Below are 22,889 nucleotides of genomic sequence, written 5' to 3' on the forward strand. Positions count from 1 at the left end.
TTGTGTTTCATTGTTGCTTGGTTTAATTTGCTTAAAGATGGGGCATATCCCACTTTGCTGGGGGCCCCAGCTGCGTGTGGCAGGCAGAACCTGTGGCAGGGATTGCAGGAACTTCCCAGCAGCTGCCGAGAGTTCTTTGTCTCGGGGACCCTCTTACTCTCCCTCTCAAGGCATCAGCTGCCTGAAATGCTTAGCTAGTGAGAGTTCTTGTCTGTCTATAATGTAACTTTGGTTGCTTCCTTATCTTTTGGGGACTTAGTTTGCTCTTTGCTGTTATATGAAGTCAGGGAATCCTCTGTCTCTGCTGTGTGTGGACTCTGGACCACTTGGACCGCAGGTCATCTGCTGTACTGGGTGTGTGGGAGATAAGATTGTAAGGCTAATGTCCCAGTCCCTCCTTTTGAGAGCACTCATCTATTTACATTAGAGGTTGCTTTTGTTTCTGTTTTGAAATAGGATAAGATCCCTTGTTATATGCAAGATTTCACATTGGTACATCATAAGGATTCTACTCAGAAAGAAAAATATGGGAAACAAACCATCTAAACCCTCAAGTCTTTCTCCTGCAAGGGTGGAGCTGCAGAAGTGCCCTCCAGCAGCTGCATAAGCAGCAGCATGAGCCACTCCCACTTTGTAGAGAAAAAAAGTACTTTCACATGAAAGTCGCTGGAGGCTAGGGAGTTGCTGTGGTCCTGGGAACAAACTGTGGGGGCCCTGATATCTCCCTTCTCTCCCTTCCTTTCTCCAGCCCCCTAAAAGTGGTCAAGGTCATGTTATCCCTGTTATGAAATTTGTCAAGAAAATGCCTTGGGTAGTAATAATTGGCTTTGAAATCTCATAGAGTTCTTATCCTATCTAATAATAGACAAACACGGTAATTAACCATACCTCTGACATGCTTCCCATTGGTAAATCAGGGTGATATGCAAATTAACTGCCAACCAAAATGGCGACCAGCAGCCAGGCAGCTGAAGCGAACAGGAGGCTTGCATGTTCCAGTGATGGAGGAAGCCAAGGTTCCCCGCCTGCCGCCGCCCAGCTCTGAGCTGCACTCTAAGCAACTATGTTGCAATTATAGAAGCTAAATAATCCCCAGAAACCTGCTTTCAGCCAGCCGGGCCTCAGAGCTGGAGTTGCAACAGTGTTTCAATTATAGAAGCTAAACAAACCCCAGATACCTGCTTTCAGCAGCTGAGGTCTCAGAGCTGGAGCAGAGCCTCAGTGCTAAAGCTGGCTTTCAGCTCCAGTGACAGCCATAGAAGGTAAATAAATCCCAGAATAAAAAAAAAAAAGAAAAAAAGGAAAGGTTGGGAACTTCAGTCACCCGCCAGCCTGAAAACAGCCCTCAGCCCCTCACCCAGACTTGCCAGGCACCCCAGTGGGGACCCCCATCCTGAAGGGGGTGTGACCAGCTGCAAACAGCCATCATCCCCTCATCCAGGCTGGCCAGGCACCCAAGCAGGACCCCCACCTTGATCCGGGACACCCTTCAGGGAAAACCAGCCGGCCCCCACCCGTGCACCAGGCCTCGATCCTATATAGTAAAAGAGTAATATGCCTCCCAGCACTGGGATCAGTGGAGCCGCGAGGCCTCCCGAACCTGGGATCAGCAGAGCCACGAGGCCTCCTGGTCCCTGAAGCAGCGTGAAAGGGGCAGTGCCCAAACCCCCTGATCGCCCTGGGGCTCTGTGTGTGACAGGGGGTGAGGCCACAACTTCCCTATCTGCCCTGCTCTGTTCGTGACAGGAGAAGGCGCCCCAACCCCCTGATCGGCAGTGCTCTGTGCCTGATAGGGGGGAGCTCTGCAACCTTCTGATCGGCCCTGCTCTGTGTGTGACAGGGTGCGGTGCCCCAACCCCACCATGGGCTCTGCTTCTGTGTGTGACGGGGTGGAGCTGCAACCTCCCCATCGGCCCTGCCCTGAGTGTGACAGGGGGGAGTGCCCCAACCCCCTGATCAGCCCTGCTCTGTGTGTGACAGGGGGCAGTGCCCCAACTCCCCTATCGGCCCTACTCTGTGCGTGACAGGGGGGAGCTTCCCAACCCCCTGATCAGCCCTCCTCTGTGTGTGACAGGGGGGAGCTCCCCAACCCCCTGATAGGCCTTGCTCTGTGTGACAGGGTACGGAGCCCCAACCCCGTGATGGGCCCTGCTCTGTGCATGATAGGGGGCAGGGCCCCAACCCCCTGATCAGCAAGCTCTGTATGTGACAGGGGTTGTGCCACAACCCCCTGATCCACCCTGCTCTGTGCGTGACAGGGAGTGGCACCGCAACCTCCCCATTGACCCTGCCTTGAGTGTGACAGGGGGCGGTGCCCCAACTCCCCATTGGCCCTACCCTAAGTGTGACTGGGGTGGCATCAAACCTCCCGATCTGCCCTGCTCTGTGCATGACAGGGGGCGACACCCCAACTCCCCAATCAGCCCTGCTCTGAGCCCGACCAGGGGCTGAGGGGCAGGCACCTAGGGATTGGGCCTGCCCTCTGCCACGTGGGAGCGGGCCTATGCCAGCAGGTCATTATCTCCCAAGGGGTCCCAGACTGTGAGAGGGCACAAGTGGGGCTGAGGGACACTCCCCCCCTCCCCTGCCAGTGCAAAAATTTTTGTGCACCGGGCCTCTAGTATACACTAATAAAAGACAAAGATGCTAATTGACCGTACCTTTGCTATGCCCAAGCCACGCCCACCAGCCAATCAGAGCGACTATATGCAAATTAACCCAACCAAGATGGCGGCCGGCAGCCACGGAGCTGGAGCAAGCAGGAGGCTTGGTTGCCCTGGCGATGGAGGAAGCCAAGCTTCTCGCCTGCCCTGGCTGGCTGTGGCCTCTGCAAAAGGCAAGAAAGTTTCAATTATAGAAGAAAAATAAATCCCAGATACCTGCTTCCAGCCAGCCTCCACTGGGAGCTTGGGTGCCTGGGGGCTGTGGCCAGCCTGCAAACAGCCATCAGCCCCTCACCCAGGATGGCCAGGCACTCCAGGGGGGACCCGCACCTTGAAGGGGCTGTGGCCAGCCTGCAAACAGCCATTAGCCACTCACCCAGGCTGCCAGGAACCCCAGCGGGACCCTCACCTTGATCTGGGACACCCTTCAGGGCAAACCAGCCGGCCCCCACCCATGCACCAGGCCTCTATCCTATATAATAAAAGGGTAATATGCAAATTGACCCTAACAGCAGAGCAACTGGGAATCACTGGTCACTATGACACACACTGACCACCAGGGGGCAGATTCTCAATACAGGAGCTGTCCCCTGGTGGTCAGTGCACTCCCACAGGGGGAGCTCTGCTCAGCCACAAGCCAGGCTGACAGCTGCCAGTACAGAGGTGGTGGTGGGAGCCTCTCCCGCCTCCTCAGCAGCGCTAAGGATGCCCAACTGCAGCTAGGCCTGCTCCCCGCTGTCAAGTGGACATCCCCTGAGGGCTCCCAGGCTGAGAGAAGCATGTCTGACAGCCAGCTTAGGCCCGTTCCCCCGGGGAGCGGGCCTAAGCCAGCAGGTGGTCATTCCCTAAGGGGTCCCAGACTGCGAGGAGGCACAGGCCAGGCTGAGGGACCCTCCTGAGTACACAAATTTTTGTGCACCAGGCCTCTAGTCCTATATAATGAAAGGATAATATGCAAATTTGTCCCCTCCACTGGGACTTCACTGGAGTTTGACCTGGGGGCAGGGCCAGCCCACCAACTGCCTGGGCACCCCCCTCCCCGCTGGCCCCATCCCTGATCGGCCCCCCCAACCCAATTGGGAGTGGGGCCAACTGGACCCCACCCATGCACAAATTCGTGCACAGGGCCTCTAGTGACATAATAAATAGATGTAACCAAAATGAAGGGTTTTTGATAAAGCTTTTTAGTAATAATTATATATACTTAAGCATAGTTTTTCCAAAGTTTTTGGTAACTTAAAACTTGGGAGTCTGCTGGGTTAAATAGTAAAAATGATTAAATATCTAGGTACCAAGATACTGAAATACTAATTAACCTGAGTTTGCCTATGTTTGGCTTCTTATTACAGAGAATCTAGAGGACAGATTTGAATCTATTAATGAATATGACTTGGATTTTATTTGAATACTAGAGGCCCAATGCATGAAATTCATGCAAGAGTAGGCCTTCCTTCCCCCAGCTGCCGGCACCAACTTCCTTCTGTCACCTGGGACCCGGGCTTTCCTTGCAGCCTTGGCTTTGTCCGGAAGGTTGTCTGGAAGTACGTCTGGTCTAATTGGCATATTATGATTTTATTATTATAGATAGCTCTTAAAAATGTGAATGTATTGCTAATCTGAGGAATGTTAATTACTTACTTGTCACCAAAAAGACAAGTTTAATTAAGAATTCTAATTAAATTGGAAAGAAATGATATGGTTTTGGTAATCTAGCATTGAAAATAGGTGGCTCTAGAGTTGGTTATTTCTGGTTCTCAGCTGGTCTGCCTTAGACCCCCTAAGCATCAGCTCTAGTCCTCCATGTGGCCCCATTTCCTCTCCAACAAGATGAAAGAAACTATCATGAACCAAGAGAAACTTGCCAAACTGCGGGCACAGTGTGCATGGGTGGGAAAGGAACTGCTCATAGAAAGAAGGGGGTTCGCAGAACAGGTACAGCAGATGGTAAGCAACTTCAGTTCTCCTTAAAGAAGTCAGGGGTAAACAATATCTCTGGTATTAAAGAGGCAAATATGCTCACAAACCAAGGACCAGTGATCCATTTTAACAACCCTAAAGCTCAGGCATCGCTGGCAGCAAACACTTTCCCCATGAGAGGCATTGCTGAGACAGGGCAGCCGACAGCAGGGCTACCCCACGTCTTAAACCAGCTCGGCACGCAGTCTGACGGTTAAGGAGACTGACTGCAGCTCTGCTCAGTCTGTGGGTGGAGAGGATGATGATGACGAAGTTGCAGATCTTGTGGAGGATTTGATGAGGCTTCCAAGAATGAAGCAAACTGAACTGAGTCAACTTCTGAAGAAGAGAAACTTGAAGAAGTTTCTGGGAGCTGCTATTTTATATTATGACTGCTTTTTCAAATTTTATTTATGGATCTGATAATATGTTTTAGCCCAACGCCACTCTTTTCAGTTTTTGCTTATATATAAATCATTCTTTGCAGCTAATTAAGCTGAAGAATCTTGGGAATAAAGTTTGAAACAGGTTAATAAAGTTCTCCGCCTAGTACAGTTTTATTTTTTATGTCATTGACACTGATTTGTACACAGAAAGCAGTTGTTTGTAGAAAGCTAATCATGGCATGTAATATGACATAATCTTTGATGGAATTTTATTTAAGACTTAACATGGTAGGATCATGTAGAAAAATAAAGTTGGTTATTTCTGAATGAGTTAAGAAGAAAAATAATCAGAAGGGGATTAGGAAAATTGTAGGTCTGCACAAGTTGAAAAAAATTATATAGTGGAAAGAAGCAAAAAGAAACATATAGGTAATTGGAATAATCCTATTTCATAAAACCCTAATATGCAAATTGACCGAATGGTGGAACAACTGGAGGAATGACCAATTGCTATAATGGGCACTGACCACCAGGGGGGTCAGCTCCTGTGTTGAGCATCTGCCCCCTGAGAGGGAGGCAACTGGTGGCGATGATGGGGGGGAGGGGGTGCGCGGCGCCAGCCACCAGCCGAGGCAGGTGCCAGCAGGGGCTCCCCATTGCTCTGCCTGCTGGTTGCCCCACAGATGGTGCTGATCGCCAGCCAGGCCTAGGGACCCTACCCTATATATTGCGAACAGTCTCTTAGATTTAAAAATAAAACCTGACAAGGCTACTCTAACACTGAAAAAACAGGATGATGCAGAGATGACATGCATGGACTCTGGCTTGCACATTTTGTGGTCAGCCCTGATTCTGACACTTATAACTGCGTGACAAAGCCAATTACTTAACTTCTCTCTGCTTCAGTTTCAGTTTTTCCACCCATAAGATGGGGAAATGGTACTACCGCCTCAGAAGGATCATGTTTTGTACTACTTTTTATAATCAGGGCATAAAAATGTAGCTGCCCATACAAAAGCAAGATGCCTTTCACCGGTGTGAAAAGTGTGGTCACTGGTGCATGCAGCATCCTGGATTGTGAGAGGGATGTCCTACTGCCAGTTTAGGCCCAACATCCCCCAAGGGGTCTCGGATTGTGAGAGGGCACAGGCTGGGCTAAGGGCCCCGCCCCCTGCATGAATTTCATGCACCGGGCCTCTAGTGCATTTAATAAAATATATTAATCTAAAGTAAACTAATACAGAATTTGTTTGGTCCTTTTTCAGTCTGTTAAAAGGGAAAAAGTTTTTTTTGTATTTGCCTAGGAAGCAAAAGTTCTATAAATTATTAAAATGGTTATATATTATGTTATATTAATCAGGTACTTGGTGACTTTTTTTAAAAAAGCCATCTCCTTAATTGTGGGAACTGAAGTTCTGCTAGCTTATGTTTCTGTTTAATACCTTTTTGTTGTCACTTTGAATGAAAAGATAATTTAATACTCTTTCTTCTTTATAATCCTATATAATAAAAGTCTAATATGCAAATTGTTCGACCAGGAGTTTGATGGGAAGTTCAACTGCTCGCTATGACATGCACTAACCACCAGAGGTTGGCGCGGCACTGGCAGCGGGTGGCAGTGGAGGTGTTGCTGGCCCCCGTGGGCCCCAATGAGAGTGGGACCGCAGCAGGATGGTGGAGCAGGTGAGTGGGCAGCGCCAAGCCAAGGCGGGTTCAAGCGGGGGTCCAATTGCCCTGCTGATCACTCCACAGACAGTAACCAGTGGCCCTCAGGCCCTGATCGCCCAATCAGGGCCGGGCCCTGGGCTGGGATGGGAAACTGGGGGTGGGTGGTGGCGACCAACCTTCTTCAGCGCCTGGGTGGGGGGCTGCAACCGCTTGCTGGCTATTTGGGGGCGGAGGTGACAGGGATGGAGGTGTGGTGAGAATGTGAGGTGTCCACCAAACTCACTCTCACTCCCCCTGCTATCCTCTCCTGGGATGCCAGGGCTGTGTGCCAGGGAAGCACCCACGCTCAGGTGCCGGGCACCCATGAGGAGCCCACCTCACACTCACTGCAGGGGCTGGTCAGGCTCCCCATGGGTTCACACAGGAGCCAGTCTGCAAGGCCGGCTGGGAGAGAGCGCGATGCCCACCTGGCTTCCGTGTGACGCTGCTGGGCGGCCTAGAGGCCCATGCTGCACCCCAGCCAATGGTGTCTGGCTGCACTCACCACATCTCTGCATGGGGACTCGGGCGCCATGACTCAGGTGGAGGGGGCCCAGGTGCTGCCCAGGGCCCAGAGGTCAGCTGGGACCTGTCCTTCCACACCAGATGCTCGTGTTTTGATCACCGGCCAGGCCTTGGGACCACACCTGTGCATGTATTTTGTGCACTGGATCTCTAGTAATATATAATCTTTTGGTCAAATATGCTTGACAACCTTCCCAAGGTTTGAATTTTCAGAAACTCTTCTTTGACCTAGACTTGGTTGGCTTTAGGTCATGCCAATAGGTCCTGGAATGCCTCGAGGATTTGCTTTCTCTCCTTCTGAAGGTAAATTATATATGTATTTAAAATATTTTATTGATTTTTACAGAGAGGAAGGGAGAGAGATGGACAGTAAGAAAATCAATGATAGAGAAACATTGATCAGCTGCCTCTTGCATGCCCCCTATTGGGCATTGAGCCCACAACCAAGGTACACGCCCTTGACTGGAATCGAACTTGGAACCCTTCTTCAGTCCACGGGCTGATGCTCTATCCACTGAGCCAAACTGGTTAGGGTGAAAATTTTATATTTAAGGTATATGGGAAGCTCTGTCAAATAAAGAAATAATAACTATATTCTATTTGTATATGCATATTATCAAAATGGATGTTCTGAAGATTATATAAAAATCTCCAGGAGTCCATAAATTAGGATATACTTTCATTTATAACTCTGTTATTATGGAATACTGTGTTTTGCAGAAAGGACAGGATTTTATGTCAATTGCATTATAATCAAATCCATAACCATGTCATTTTAAATTTCTTCTTTTCATTTAGAAACGGTCTCTGTTTTGTTATAATGCATTTGCAAAAATTTATATCTTCTGAGAGATCCATAGAAAGGACTCTGACATTTTAAATTACATACCTCTGAGAATAGATTGTTCAGGTCAACCCCTTTAAAATGGATGGAAATTATTAGAACTCTATAGAGTATCTGGATTTATAGAAGTATTGGTAAGAAAAATCAGGAGAAACCAAAATTGATATGGGACTTAATGAACTAAAAATAATTATAGTTTTTGTAAGTTATTGTTGTTAAAAGTATTGCTGACTTTTAATCTTACTGTTTTTCAGACATAAGGAAAACCCAAGTTGCTTTTCTTAAAGCAACTTGGTAAATTATACTTTCATAAGCAATGTTGAGGCATTTAGATTTTTCTCCCTACCTTATCCCTCTGGAATTTGGAAACTCTTAATGAGTGAGTATTATTGTTCTCACAGCAATATAGTTATTTGCATAAATCAAATAGGAATCTAATTTATTCCTAACAGGAATCTAATTTCTTCATAAAGCCAGTTTCCAAATGTGGTTTTATTAACCAAGACTTGGACTAGAATGTCATATCTGAGAGAGACTTGCTAGGACTCTGGATGTCTCCAGAAAGCTCTGAGGAAAAGATGGACTTTGAAGGGATGAGCCCTTGGGAAAATAGCCTGGTATCTTGCTTGGTCACGTGGTTCATGCCAGTCTTTCCAGGTAAGGAATGAAGATTGCTTTCCTGAAAGATGGCAAAGAGAAACCTCAAGACCCCTTTGGGGACCTCAAGGACGTGAGGACATGGCCCAAAACATACAGATATTCCAGGTAACCATGGCTTTGGCTTCTCTGCCCTGAGGGACCAAGTGCTCACTAGAGCTCAACCTAAAGATTACTTATAAGTGAATAAATTCCGGCAAAGCAAATTTGAGAAAGCCTGTGCAATCAATTTGCTCAATTGCTACGCTTGGGTTTCTGCTAAACAAAAACCAAACTTGATGCAATCTCTTTGAAAATGAGGCTAATCTTAGGGAGAAAACTTGTGCTTCAATTGAAACCACAATGTACAATTGTGGGTATTGGACTCCAGGACAATGAACTGTCTTGAAAGTTTTGTTTTTAAGGCTGTGGCTATGTAGGCCTTAGAGGCCACAGCCCTGATGACATCACCAGAAATGTTCTCTATCGACATTCCATCAAATTGTCACTGTGTATTTCATTCCAGTGGAAGCCCTGTATCTGAAAATCTTCTCCACTGATTTAAGATTTACTGTATGCACTAACCTTTGTGTTTCGTTTGCTTCTGTTTTCACAGAATGAATGCGTATATTTACCTGATTGCTTGCTCAAACAGCACAGACCTCACTGTAGAAGCCATCCACATCACTGGGTCCTAAAAGTAAGACTCAACAGCTTAGACTGACGATTGAGTCAATGAAACATGGATGGTCTGTTGGCTCCACTTAAAACTGCTTTCCCCTTTCTGGTTCCCTCCTTCTTTTGTCAGACAGGGAGGACTTCAGGACTCTCATCAGCAAGAAGCAGCTACAGAAGAGACTCAATGCCCCTTTTCCCTGAAAGGATTCAGAGCCAAAAATCCATAAAAGGAAATTAAAATAGTCCAGGAATAATACAAATTGGTAGCAAGACACTTTCCATATAAAACTAATCTATATATATAAAAGCCTAAGCAACCTTTAGGACCAAATGACCAGAACGACCAGTCGACCAGTTGCTATGATGTGCACTGACCATCAGGGGCCAGACGCTCAACACAGGAGCTGCCCCCAGGTGGTCAGTGCGCTCCCACAGCCAATCTCCCACAGCCAGCTGGCGGCATCGGCAGCCAGCATCTGTTCCTTCTGCACCTGGCCCGCAATTGTCACCTTTGGCCCTGGGCTGGGATGAGGAACCAGAGGTGGGTGGCGGCAGATCCCTTTCCCAGGGGGGCCAAAGGCCAACTCCCTCCTCAGGACTGGCAGTCAACCTCCCGCTCCCCATCCCTCCCTCTGGAGGGCAGGCCCTAATTGTGCCCACGGCCCCTCCCCGTGTCCCTCCCCCTGGCCAGCAGGCCCCAATCAGCCTGGCCCTGATTGGCCCTGATCGCTGGCCAGGCCCAGGGACCCCACCGTGCATGAATTCGTGCACTGGGCCTCTAGTCTCATATATATAAGATGATGAAATTGACAGGAGGGGAAATGATAGGGGGAAGGGCACACATAAGAACAGGACCACAGTTTTTGATGATTGTTCACCTTACTAACTGTGGATAGGAGGCTTCCCTACAGACCCTGGACAACTGGAGGATGTGCTGCAAGGAGAAAGACAGAGCTGTAGAAAGATAAGAGGCACTTTGGGACCCAGATCGGTCCATTGCTCAGAAAAGAAAATGCAGCCTAAGTTTCAACCTATGATCCAGGATATCACAGTTCCATTCCCAGCCAGAGCATATGTCCAGGTTGCAGGCTCGTTGCGGGCTTGATCCCCAGTGTAGGGTATGCAGGAGGCAGCCAATCAAAGATTCTCTCTCATCATTGATATTTCTCTCTCTCTCTCTCCCTCTCCCTTCTTCTCTGAAATCAATAAAAATATATTGTTTTTAAAAAAAGAAGAAAATTTTGAGAACAAAGGAGAGGAGACACTTTGATTTGGTTGCTGTGCCTGGACCCTGAGCCCCTCGGGGGCGTTTGCCTCAGGAATGCTGACCATTCTCCAGTCCCAGCAATGGGTGGGGCTGTTTTTAACGCCATTGAAAATTAACTACCTTGTTATCAGACTTCAAGATCCTGGAAGGAGACACAGGGACCAGGACCCTGCAGCCCCTATCTCCCCTTCCCTCTTCACGCAGCCTTTCTTCCTTATCCCTCTGTAACCAGCCGGCTAGGAGGAGGAATCAGAGCAGATTTGCATGGATGGCCTGCGGCTCTCCCATACCGCCGGCAGTATCGGAATAAATGCTCATACATCATGCAACCCTGTCTCTGCTTAATTGGCTCAAGTAGTGACAGGCAGCCTGGACCCATTTGTTGTCCAGTTTCAAGACTGTGGACCTGGGACCTGTGCTGGCCTTCCCTGGGCAATGCCCCGTGTGGGGTGTCCAGCTTCTTTATCCACCTAAGAGAGGCAGCTGTGGTCTCCCCGGGTGAGGTGAGCAGCACCCTCGGCCTCTCGGGAGGTTTCCGTGCAGGGCATGCCCTCTGGAGCGTAGGAGAGCTCATCCCCGCAGGCCCCTCGCCTTCAGGAAAACATCTCCATGGGGTTAGCATGTCTTTAACCCTCTTCTGGTGTTATCACCACAAAAAAAGGAACCTGTGTTCAATCCATCCAGGCAACCATCTCCAGCCAGACATTTCGAGCAACTTTGTATGTTTTTGCCCTTATTTTTAGAGTCCTGTCTATTTGTGGCAAGTGATACTGGTTCCCCCAATGCTGTAATTATATAAAGTTTCCACTTTAGTGCATTTATTTGACTTAAGAAAGTAAAGTGACATAATTTAGGAAATCTATGAAATAAATCATAGTTGTACAACAGTAATTGAGGTTGATTCAAACTATTCAAGCCAAAATTCTCTAATATGAACTATAAGGCTGCCAGGGAAGGGAGAGGAACACAGCCAGCCTTCAAGGACCTTATGGTCTTGTTCAGGGTTGCTCAGTCCGGGCGCTATGTCAGGTCTGAGGCCGGCTCATTCTGAGGGCTATTCTGTGCCTTGCAGGACATTGAGCAGCACCCCTGGCCTCTAGCCACCCAATGCCAGGAGCACCCCAGACACCTTCAGAACCCCCATTGAGAATCGCTGGTCTGGGCTCAGGGTGGGGTCCAGGGGGCCTTGGACACCCTCTCTATCAACCTGCAGAGGAACAGGAGGTGGGGGTCCCAGCTGAGAGGTCTGGCCTGGAGAAGGGAGGGCAGTAGCCCCAGGGGCCCGCCAGCATCTCCGCCTCAGAACTGCTGAGGTCACGAGCCCGGGCAATAAGAAGCGGAGACTTAGAGCTATTTAGGGTCCCTCCATGGTCCTAGGATTTCTATAGTTGAGCTCCCAGAGAAATGGCAGCGGCACTGTCAAACCTACCCTTGCTGTGTGGATGTGAGAGCTGTTCGTCCAAAGTTCATTTGTGCTTGCTGAGCTCCATGTCAGAGGTGTGTGTGTGGGGGGGTGGGGGGCAAGGGGTGTTGGGGCTGGGGAGAAACTAGGGGAACAAAATAAAATAAAAACCTTCACAAAGCAGGAAGAAAAACAGGAATAAAATATAACACAAGCCCTAGACAGTTTAGCTCAGTGGATAGAGCGTCAGCCGACAGACTGTAGGGTCCCAGGTTCCATTCTGGTCAAGGGCACATACCTCGGTTGCAGGCTCAATTACTGGCCCCGGTTAGGGCATGTGTGGGAGGCAACCCATTGATGTGTCTCTCTCACATCAGTGTTTCTCTCTGTCCCCTTCCACGCTCCCTAAAAATCAATGGATAAATATCCTCAGGTGACCATTAACAAACAAATATATATATATATATACACTAGAGGCCTGGTGCATGAAATTCGTGCGGGGGGGGGGGGGGGCGTCCTTCAGCGTGGCCTGTACCCTCTCCAATCCAGGACACCTCAGGGGATGTCTGACTGTCAGAATTGGGCCTAAACTGGCAGTTGGACATCCCTCTCGCAATCGGGAAGCACTGGCTCCTAACTGCTCACCTGCTTGCCTGCCTGGTCGCCCCTAACCACCTCTGCCTGCTGGCCTGATTGCCCCTAACTGCCTCTGCCTCGGCCCCTGCCACCATGGTTTTGTCCGGAAGGATGTCCAGAAGATGTCTGGTCTAATTAGCTAATTAGCATATTACCCTTTTATTAGTGTGTGTGTGTGTGTGTGTATGTATATATATATATATATATATATATATATATATATATATATATATACACACTGAGTGGCCAGATTATTATGACCACCCCATCAGTACTTCGTTGGGCCACCTTTTGCCTTTAATATTGTGGCGATTCTTCTTGGCATTGACTCCACAAGATATTGAAAGGTGATGCGAGGAATCGGACACCATGCCTGATGAATAGCACTGTCCAGTTCTGTGAGATTTGATGGTTGTGGAACCAGCTGCCTGATGGCTCTTTTAACTTCGTCCCACAAATGCCCAATTGGATTGAGATCTGGTGTTTGTGGGGGCCACCTGAGCAAGGTAAAGTCTCCCTCATGTTCTTGAAACCTCTCCTGCACAATACGAGCACCGTGGCATGGCGCATTGTCTTGTTGGAAGAAGCCGTCTCCATTGGGATACGCCATCAACATGATAGGATGAACCTGATCAGCAACGATACTTAGGTATGTTGTGCTATTCAGACATTATTCCACATGAATTAAAGGGCCCAAATCATGCCAGAAAAACATGCCCCAAACCATAACACTGCCCCCACCAGCTTGAAGGGATGTACTCATGCATGTGGGGTGCATGCTTTCATGCTGTTTCCGCCAAATTCTCACTCTGCTATCTGCATGATGCAACTGGAAACGTGCCTCATCAGACCACATAAGTTTTTTCCAATGCTCAACTGTCCAATCCTTGTGTTCCTGTGTGAATTGGAGACGTTTTATCTTGGTAACTGCAGACAGAAAAGGTGTTCGAACAGGCCTTCGGCTTCCATATCCCATACGATGCAGTGTACGGCTAATTTGCCTACAAACGTCAGGTGGTCTTAATAATCTGGCCACTCAGTGTGTATATACACTAGTATATGGCATGATACAGTGGAAGGATGGAGACTTGAGGATTGTTTTATCCGGTGAGAACTTTGAACAAGATGCCAACAATGTTCATTTAAACAAAAAGGAATATGAAAAGGGATGGCAGGGTTTTACTCACCAAGATCTCTGTCCCTGCTTGGGCTGCAGACAGAGTCGCCTGGGGGAGCTTTCAGGTAACATCCACGCAACCCTGAGGGGGTCATCATTTCCCAAAGCCCCCTCCCTCCCCACCCCCTTCTATATATAGCCAGAAGGGAGGGCCACATACATAACCAGATGGGAGGATCACATAGCCAGACGGGAGGCCCACATAGCCAGACCGGAGGACCACATAGCCAGACGGGAGGACCACATAGCCAGAAGGGAGGACCACATAGCCAGACCAGAGGCCCACATAGCCAGATCGGAGGACCACATAGCTAGAAGGGAGGACCACATAGCTAGAAGAGAGGACCACATAGCTAGAAGGGAGGACCACATACATAGCCAGAAGGGAGGACCACATAGCCAGAAGAGACGACTACATAGCCAGAAGGGAGGACTACATAGCCAGAAGGGAGGACCGAGTTTCTGAAGCTTCAAAGCCTCCAGGTGAGCCTGGTGCTGTTTCCATTTCTCTGTAAGTTACCTTTCTTTGCTGCATGATGTTTCTGTTTTCTTTCCTGTGGTTTCCCCGCACACTACCTGTCTGTTTTGTTTTTCATCAATTTCAAAGTTTCTGACAAATGACACCATTTTAGGGGCTCTGCCCAAGCTCTCTGAAGCCACTTTGCAAATGCTGGAACAGAAAGCCAGATGTGCCGGAGCCCCAGCTTCGCCGGACACAGTTGCATTGCCTCCCTTCCAGGCTGGTTTCCTGCACAAACGCAGCGAAGCCGCTGGAACGCTGAGACACCGAGACCTCATCTGGGGCTGCTGCATCCTGGGTCTAGCTCAGCGTCTGGCGTCTGGACACAGTCGGCTTTTAGTAACTATTTCTTGAAAACGAATAAATAAACAAAAGGTTGCTAGCCTGTGCGTGACCTCATCATCTCTACATTATCCCCATGCGAGAGCCTCAGAAGCCACTTTGTGAGACTCATCTGCTTTCCTGCACGTGTGGTCGACGTGGCGCAGCTGGCAGTGGAGTGGGACAGCACCTGGTGCGCCTGTTCCCTTTACTCCTGAGGGCCTGTGCCTCTCTCTCCACATGGGGTTCACACAGGCTGCAAGTAGGACGAGGAATGTGCAGCACAGGCACATGATGTAAGGAGAACCCCCTCAGAGTCCTGAAACCCAGGTTGGCACGGAGAGAGGCCTGCTTACAGCTGGGCCCCCCGGGTCCTCGCCAGCATCACCTTGTCCCAGCCCTGCGATCTCAAAGAGGGTGAGCTGCCGGAAAGACAGCTGCCAGGGGAACACACTTTCTGTTAATCAGACACAGACATATCGGAGAAGAATGCAGAAGTAAAAGAGCCTTCAGGATAAAACACAAGACCGAAGTAACGCAAAAGGAAGGGGGCTGTGCTCAGATGTGGGTGCAAAGTCTCTGGAATCTGTCCTCTCGGGTCTCATCCCCAGGACCTACCCACCTACTCGTCTCCCTGGACCACTGCACAGGTCCCCTGGCTCCTCCCCTCCATCCCCATCGCCCTTTCTGCCATCGCGTGCGTTTCCGTGGCCCCCTTACTCCCTGGGTACACTCCCAGGTCTCCAGCCTGGCTTGTGGGACCCTCCTCCCTGCCCTGCTAGCCCATCCCACACTCAGCCACCCCAGCTCCCCAGACAATTTTCTTCGGATTCTAAAAGAAGTCGGGAATGTTTGGGGTGCCTAAGCACTGTGCCCAGAGGGGAAGTCGGCCCGCCCGGGGACCCCACTGAGCTGTCCTGTGGGGTTTTCTCAGTCCTCCTATACAGGTCTGGTTTCCCCACCCAGCCTTGGAGCCAGGCGATGCCCCAGGCTTCCAGCTCAACCCGCAGCCTCGATGAACCAAACTCAGTTAGCCTCGTGGGCGATGCTGGAGAAGGAAGCAAGCAGCCCCATGCTGGACAGCCTGTCGTGGCTAAATGAGCGTGAACGTGGCCATCTGCCTGGAGAGGGAATATTACCATCACCGTGAAAGCACAAATGAGGCGCTGGCATTGTAGGCAACAGAGAAAGTCTGCGGCCAATTGGTTTGTTTATTTGTTTGTTTGTTTATTATTTTATCCTCACCCAAGGATATTTCTTCCATTGCTTTCCAGAGAGAGTGGAAGGGGGGGGGGGAGAAACATCGATGTGAGAGAGGCACTTCCATTGGTTGCCTCCCACACATGCCCTTAGTGGGGCTGGGGAACCTGTAACCAAGGTATGTGCCCTCAGCCAGGCATTGAACCCATAACCCTTCAGTCTGCAGGCTGACGCTCTAACCACTGAACAGCTGGCCAGGGCTGAAGCTGTTTAGAGGCTGTATCTGTCACCAGGAAGGTTAGCTGGCCCCTGTGGTGTGCATTCGAGGGGCAGGTTTATCTTGGCATCTGTTTTGCCTGCATTGCCTGCTAAAATGACTCTCGCCCAGCCACGGCTGTGATGGAAACTGTGGCTCGACCCTTTATTTCATTCTACTTTTTAGGTTTTTCTTCGAAAAGTATTTTGATGGAGGAAACAATAAAAAAAAAATAATTAACAGGGTTTACAAAAAGAGTATTCTTTCATTTTAAAAAGTGGTCTGGCCCTGGCTGGTATGGGTCAAAGGGTTGTGAGTTGAGGATTAACAACAACAAAAAAAATAGCCGTCAGCCTATGATTTAAAATTAGAGCCAAGAAATAAAAAAATAAAATAAAACATGGAGAAAGATATGTATATTTTGATATACATGTATGTATATCATATTAATATATACAATATCAATATATTTTATATATATGTATGTATGCCTATACACATATATATTTTTTAATATATTTTAATTGATTTCAGAGAGGAAGGGAGAGGGAGAGATAGAAACATTAATGATGAGAATCATTGATTGGTTGCCTCCTGCACGCCCCCTACTGGGCATCAGCCTGCAACCTGAGCATGTGCCCTTGACCAGAATCGAACCTGGGACCCTTCAGTCTGCAGGCTGACACTCTATCCACTGAGCCAAACCAGTTGGGGCTATGCATATATATTTTTATATCAATATATGATATATATCATATACACATGTCATATATATACATATATTGTATATACATATGCAAATATACATGTACATTTACAAGACAGCCATATTTAATATACATGATACCACATTACAAATAAGTTGAACTTAGAAGGGAGGGGGGCTGCAGTCGCACTGTTGCCGGGGTTGTTCATCGTCATGGTGACTGTCGCTAATGCCTCGATGCTGCTTTGCTGGCCGCTGGTGCCTTTTACCGTGCACGTCATTGCTATCATCACACATGGGCGAGGACACTGAGGGTCGTGGCGTCTGATTTGACTGAGGTCACCCAGCTGGACTTGAGCTCAGGTCTCCTGACTTCAAATGCCACAATCTTTCTAGTAGCTCAGCTGCCCCCTCGCACCCCCACCCCTCCCCCCCGTGGCACACACCATTTCACAAACCCCAAACTTGTTCCAGGGAGAGGACTGCTTTAACTGTTCGCTTTTCCTTTCCCCTGTGTGGAACTTAATTCATAGTTTAAATAGGGGATGCATCCAACTTCCAAAATTAATGAGATGTCTTCTGGGCGCTGGATCTGCCTTCTGCCTGATTGATGAATGCTGAGACAGTGTCGAACTTAGGCACATGATGGATGCAGTCCTGGGAGGAAGAAGCACGCCTGATAAGCCAGCTGAGTGCGAGAGCCGCTGGCAGCACGCAGCGCCTCGGGGAAGTGACAGCGAAATGGAGTCATAAACTCCACGAGGGTGTCACCTCCCGGCTCCACCTGACATCCGGGCAGCCGCAGGCAAGTGGCTCGCTGTCTGAGCCGCAGGTGTTTCTTCTGTGATATGAAATAATAATAACGAGAGTCCCCAGATCACTGATACCAAACATGTCATGTATTTAGCACAGGGCCCGGCGTGCGGCAACCCCCTGGGAAATGGTGGTGACATTATACTTAAGGTGGACTCTGCAAGGTCCCTAGTCAATAGCCATTCTTTTCTTCTTTACCGACAGAATCTCAACTCTGCTGAGGCAGCAATGGGCCTAATTAAACACATTAACTCTCCTGGACGTCCCTGCAGCTGGAAACGGCCGTGTGACCCAGCTCTGGGCAGCGGGAAGGCAGAAGCAATCCTTTGGCAGGGCCTGCCACTGTAATATTTTTAAAAAACTCAAGGAATGCTGGCATTTCCCTCTCCTCTACCCTCCCTTCTTTGTTCCTGGAGTGTGGCAGGGATGCAATGCCTGGAGACAAGGCAGCCTTTTTGCTCTCGGGAGGATAAAAAGCATACTGCAAGGATGGGTGAGGAAGAGGATGGCTGGATCCTGTAGCAGCATGGACCCATTGTGTGGCCTCATGTTCTCTGGGGGGTGGGGGGGAGGACATAAAGCCCATTCAGTTCAGCTGCCGCTGAGTTCGTTAGATGCGGCTGGACACAGCCCTGATCAGCACCCCACTCAGGGCTCAACCTGGTTCCTGGGTGAGCATTTCAATTGAGCAGCTTGAAGGAAACAACCTGGGAAAGAGAATTGACTACCAAGGCCCTTTAAAAAGAAAGAACTACCTCACCGTCCCACTCACCAAAACAGACTAACATTTTGACTTGTAGCCTTTCATCCGCCTTTTTGCTTACACATCTGAATATAAACTTAACTTGTAATAGTGACGCGCACTGCTTTGCTGCTTTTCATGTATGTAATGTATAAACTTTTTTTGTATCATTAAACTGGCTTCTACAATAAAAATAATAAATCAAATAAGGAGATGTGCCTGGTCTTTCAATTGCTTCCGTGTTGCCTACTAAGAACCGGGTCTGCCCGGCTGGTATGCTCAGTAGTTGAGTGTTGACCTATGAACCAGGAGGTCACGGTTTGATTCCTGGTCAGGGCACATGCCCGGGTTGCAGGCTCAATCCTCAGTGGGGGACATGCAGGAGGCAGCCGATCAATGATTCTCTCTCATCATTGATGTTTCTCTCTCTCTCTCTCTCTCTCTCTCTCTCTCTCTCTCTCTCTCCCCCCCAATTCCTCTCTGAAATCAATAAGAATATATTTTTTAAAAAGGGCCGGCTTTGTGCAACACTTATTCAAGCAGACGCCACCCTGCAGCTACATAAGTGAATGAGTATTTCCTGCTCATAAGTGCATTAGGGAGAGACAGCAGAGCTGCCGGGGGCACGCTTGCAGGGCAGCTCCTTAGGACGGCCTGGGGGGCTGTGGAGTCATCTCTCCTTTAGCGGATTCTCATCATGCTCTTTCCAAATGTCGCTATGACAAACTCATACCCATTTCCACCATGAACACACACTTTTGCCCAATAATAAGAGACACGAAGCCTTAGTTCTGCAGTTCTACCCCACAGCTCTCAAACGCAGCTTCTAATCTGATGCTGAGCCTCCCTCCTTTAAAAAAAAATGTTTTTATTGATTTTAGAGAGAGAGGGAAGGAGAGGGACAGAGAAACATCGATGTGAGAGAGAAACATCCATCGCTGCCTCCTGCACACCCCTTACTGGGTAGGGACTGAGCCCACACCCCTGGCATGTGCCCTGACCAGGAATGGAACTGGTGACCTTTCGGTTCATGGGACGATGGGATGGCACGCTACCAACTGAGCCACACCAGCTGGGCAGAGCCTCCCTCCTCTCTGCCTCCACACCCACATTGGTCCAAAGTCCAGAGAGGGTGGGAAGTTCTGTCTTGGGAGGGGCAGTGAGTCAGAACTTTCTTGTGAAAGTGAATCCAGTGCTAATAACATGTTGACAACAATATTAGTAATACATCGCTCACTTCCCAAAATCACACAGAGAATGACTTAAAAGCCCCTAGCTCAGTGCCACTGTCCTACCCACCAAGACAGGGCCAAGCCGGCGGGGAGGTCACAGGGCCCCCACAACCCTTGCCCCCACCACACCTCAGCCCCCCAGCTAATGGTTCATGTGTTCAAACATGGATTTGGTATTGTCAGATTTTTTAAGAGAGATTAGAGACATGGATTTTTATTTAAACTCTCCCAATTTTTAAATACTGGTCACTTCTTAAAAACACTGTAAGAGCCAAAATACTGAAAGCATTGCACAGGCAGAACCTGGCCCACCCGCGGTCTCGGGTTTGGCGGGTCCTGGCCACCGCCTCGTTAGGGAAGGGCACCTGCAGAGGAGACGGCCAGGCGCTGCATTATGGCAATAGCCTTTCTGCTGAACGTTGGTTTGCCAGACACCGTGTGCTTTGTGCACAAATGAGACAAATTAAGGGCATTTGCCTGGGAACGAGTGCATATTTTTTCATTAAGGAGCTGAGTGTGTGGTTAGCTGCCCAGGGCTGGGGAAGGCGGGAGGCCCCGCAGACAGGGAGGTACGGCGTTCCTGAGACTTCATTCTGTCCCCACCGCAGCCTCACTGCCTGGGCCAGGGGGCGTGAGAGCCCCCTCCACCAGCCCCTCGTGCCAGCCACAGCTGGAGGGGGTTTGAGCTCTGATTTTTGTCCCCCAACTATCCAGGCCTCCAGACCCAGCCCTGGGATGTCTAGAGGCAACGCCCAAGAGCAGACAGGCCCCTTCACTGGGCGCAGCAAGGTGGTGCTCACCCTGAGACCTGGGAGGCGGTTGCCGGGTTTGGTTTCCAGGCCTCACTGAGTCGTCTGGAGCATGTTTCGTGGCTCAGACTTCGGTCTAGTTGAGGTGACCAACTCATCGCAGTTTGCCGGGACTGAAAGTGCCCCATCCTGGGGAGCCCCTCTGTCCTGGGAAGCAAGGACAGCTGGTCACTCTAAGCCTAGTAAACCCCCGGGAATGGCTTTAGATCCACAACCAAGAACTCATACCAGGCTGCAGAGGGCATAACCTAAAAGACTTAGGACATGGCCTGGCCGGCATGGCTCAGTGGTTGAGTGTCGACCTAGGAACCAGATGGTCATGGTTCAATTCCCAGCAGGGCACATGCCCGGGTTGTGGGCTCAATCGCCAGTGTGGGGCGTGCAGAAGGCAGCCAATCGATGATTCTCTCTCATCATTGATGTTTCTATCTCTCTCTCCCTCTTTTCTTTCTGAAATCAATAAAAAATAAAAAAGACTTAGGACATGGGGTTTGAGTTGAAAGACAGTCCCCGACACAGCTTTAGTTCTGCAGGTAGGAGAGAGGCATGGACCGCGAGTGGGGCACTTGTAGACATAGCTGGCCGCTCTCTACACCCCGCTGTCCACCTGCAGCCCCAGGCCCTCAGCATCAGCGGCCACGGGCAGTGAGTAGAAATGCAGACTCTGCACCGGCTGGGTTTGCACCTGCCCTTGGAGACGACTCCGGGGGCTTCCGGGACGCTGGCTGTGAGAGGCACTGTCTGCTTCTGTGTTCCCACAGCTCAACTGGACGAAAGGACAGAGCCGGTTCCAGGGGCAGCTCAGGGACCCGAGCAGGACCGCGCAGTCTGGGTTCACGCCCCTGCTCCGAGGGCGAGCGCCCGTGTCAGTCCTCACATCGCTGCCCCCGCAGACCAGGTCTGGAACCCTCCATCCACTGGACAAACAGGTTGGCCATGTCCCCTGTCACGCAGCCGACTGATCGCAAGTCTCTGAGGATAAGGGACTTGGTGCATTTTAAAATCTCTTCTGTCTAGACAGTCCAGAACCTTCCAAATGCAGTTTGCTGAACTCTGCACCCGTTAAAATGCTTTAGGCTGCAAGTAACACAAGTCCCAACCAACAGTGGCTAAAACAAACAGGAGTTTGTTTTCCATGCATGACAAGGAGTGACAGGGGTGCTGCTTGGCGGGGACCCTGTCCCTGTGACCCCAACGGGCACTGAGGCTGCCCCTGCTTCCCCTGGCATTCGGGCACCAAGGCCTCTGTCCTCAGAGTGATGGCCTCCTGGTCTCAAAACAGCCACTGGAGCTGGAAGCATCACCTCGACATTTTCAAGAGAAGAAGACAGCAGAAGGGCAGCCAGTGACAAAGGCCTTCTTATCAGAATATTCCTCAGAAATGCCTCTTTAGACTTAACGACGTCTCATTTGTGGAGCCATGGGGCCACCGAGGCTGCAGCGAGGCTAGGCAGGGAGGGGCTTGGCAAAGGGGAATGGGTGGCACGATGGGCGGACCGATCCTGGCCCCCTGCCTGAGCCCAGGAGGCAGGAGCGCCCTTGCAGGTCCTCAGTGGCCTTTGCTCAATGGCCCTTACCATGTGGGTCCGGCTGTTTGATTATATTTCTGACCCCCCACACCAATAGATGATAGACCGAGTAAAGGCAGTGGGTACAGTGGGTATTTCCATTAGCCCTCATATTGCTGCTGCTAACACCCCAGGCACAAGGCAGGTGCACAGTAAATATTTATTAAATGAATGAATGAGGGCACCTTTGCTGGCCATGAACCTTGTTGAATTAACCATAATATCTCTCCCAGGGCCACTGTCCGCAAGTATCTGCAAGATGGTGTCATGGCCTCATCCTATGACCTCTGCCGCCTTCCAGCTCGCAGTGACATCTTTCCAAACGGGAGCCAGGCTTCGGAGAACCAGGGCAAAGTCACGCACAACCATCGGAAGCCTGGTCTGGGAGCACGACTCCAGCTGGTCAGCAGCGGGCAGACCCACTCACGCCCATAGGCCTGAGACCTAAACGAGGAACAAAATAAGAGCAATGTTTTGGGTGGGGCCTGGCTGTTGTTCTTGAGGGAGTAAGTGGCGAGCAGAAGCGAAGCGCCTCAGAGCATCGCCGCCCGTCACGGTGCGTGAAATGTGGTGGAGAGGGAAGGCCCGTCAGGGGGTCCGGCCAGATCTGCACCATCTGATGGCTGTTAAGTCGCTCTGTGTCCTGGAACTAACATTTCCGGGGGAACCAGGTGGGGGCTGCAGCCAAGAGCAGAGGGACTCCACCAGTCTCCTTGGAGAACTGGCCAGGGTTGTTGCATTTCAGGAGCCAAACCACAGCATGTAAAAGCTGGGGAGAGCGCAGGGTCTCCCCAGGAACTCATTTAGATGGGAAATCGGCTGTGTGCTGGGACAGGCACTGGTTA

The 22,889-nt window shown here is 49.9% G+C and overlaps 1 pseudogene; it reads left to right on the top strand.

The window, feature by feature from the left end:
- The first annotated feature begins 4,505 nt into the window (after positions 1-4,505).
- Positions 4,506-4,995, top strand: LOC118662440 (annotated as a pseudogene).
- The last annotated feature ends 17,894 nt before the right edge of the window (positions 4,996-22,889 follow it).

This window comes from Myotis myotis, unplaced genomic scaffold, assembly GCF_014108235.1.
Source record: "Myotis myotis isolate mMyoMyo1 unplaced genomic scaffold, mMyoMyo1.p scaffold_m19_p_9, whole genome shotgun sequence".
NCBI classification, from domain to species: Eukaryota; Metazoa; Chordata; class Mammalia; order Chiroptera; family Vespertilionidae; genus Myotis; species Myotis myotis.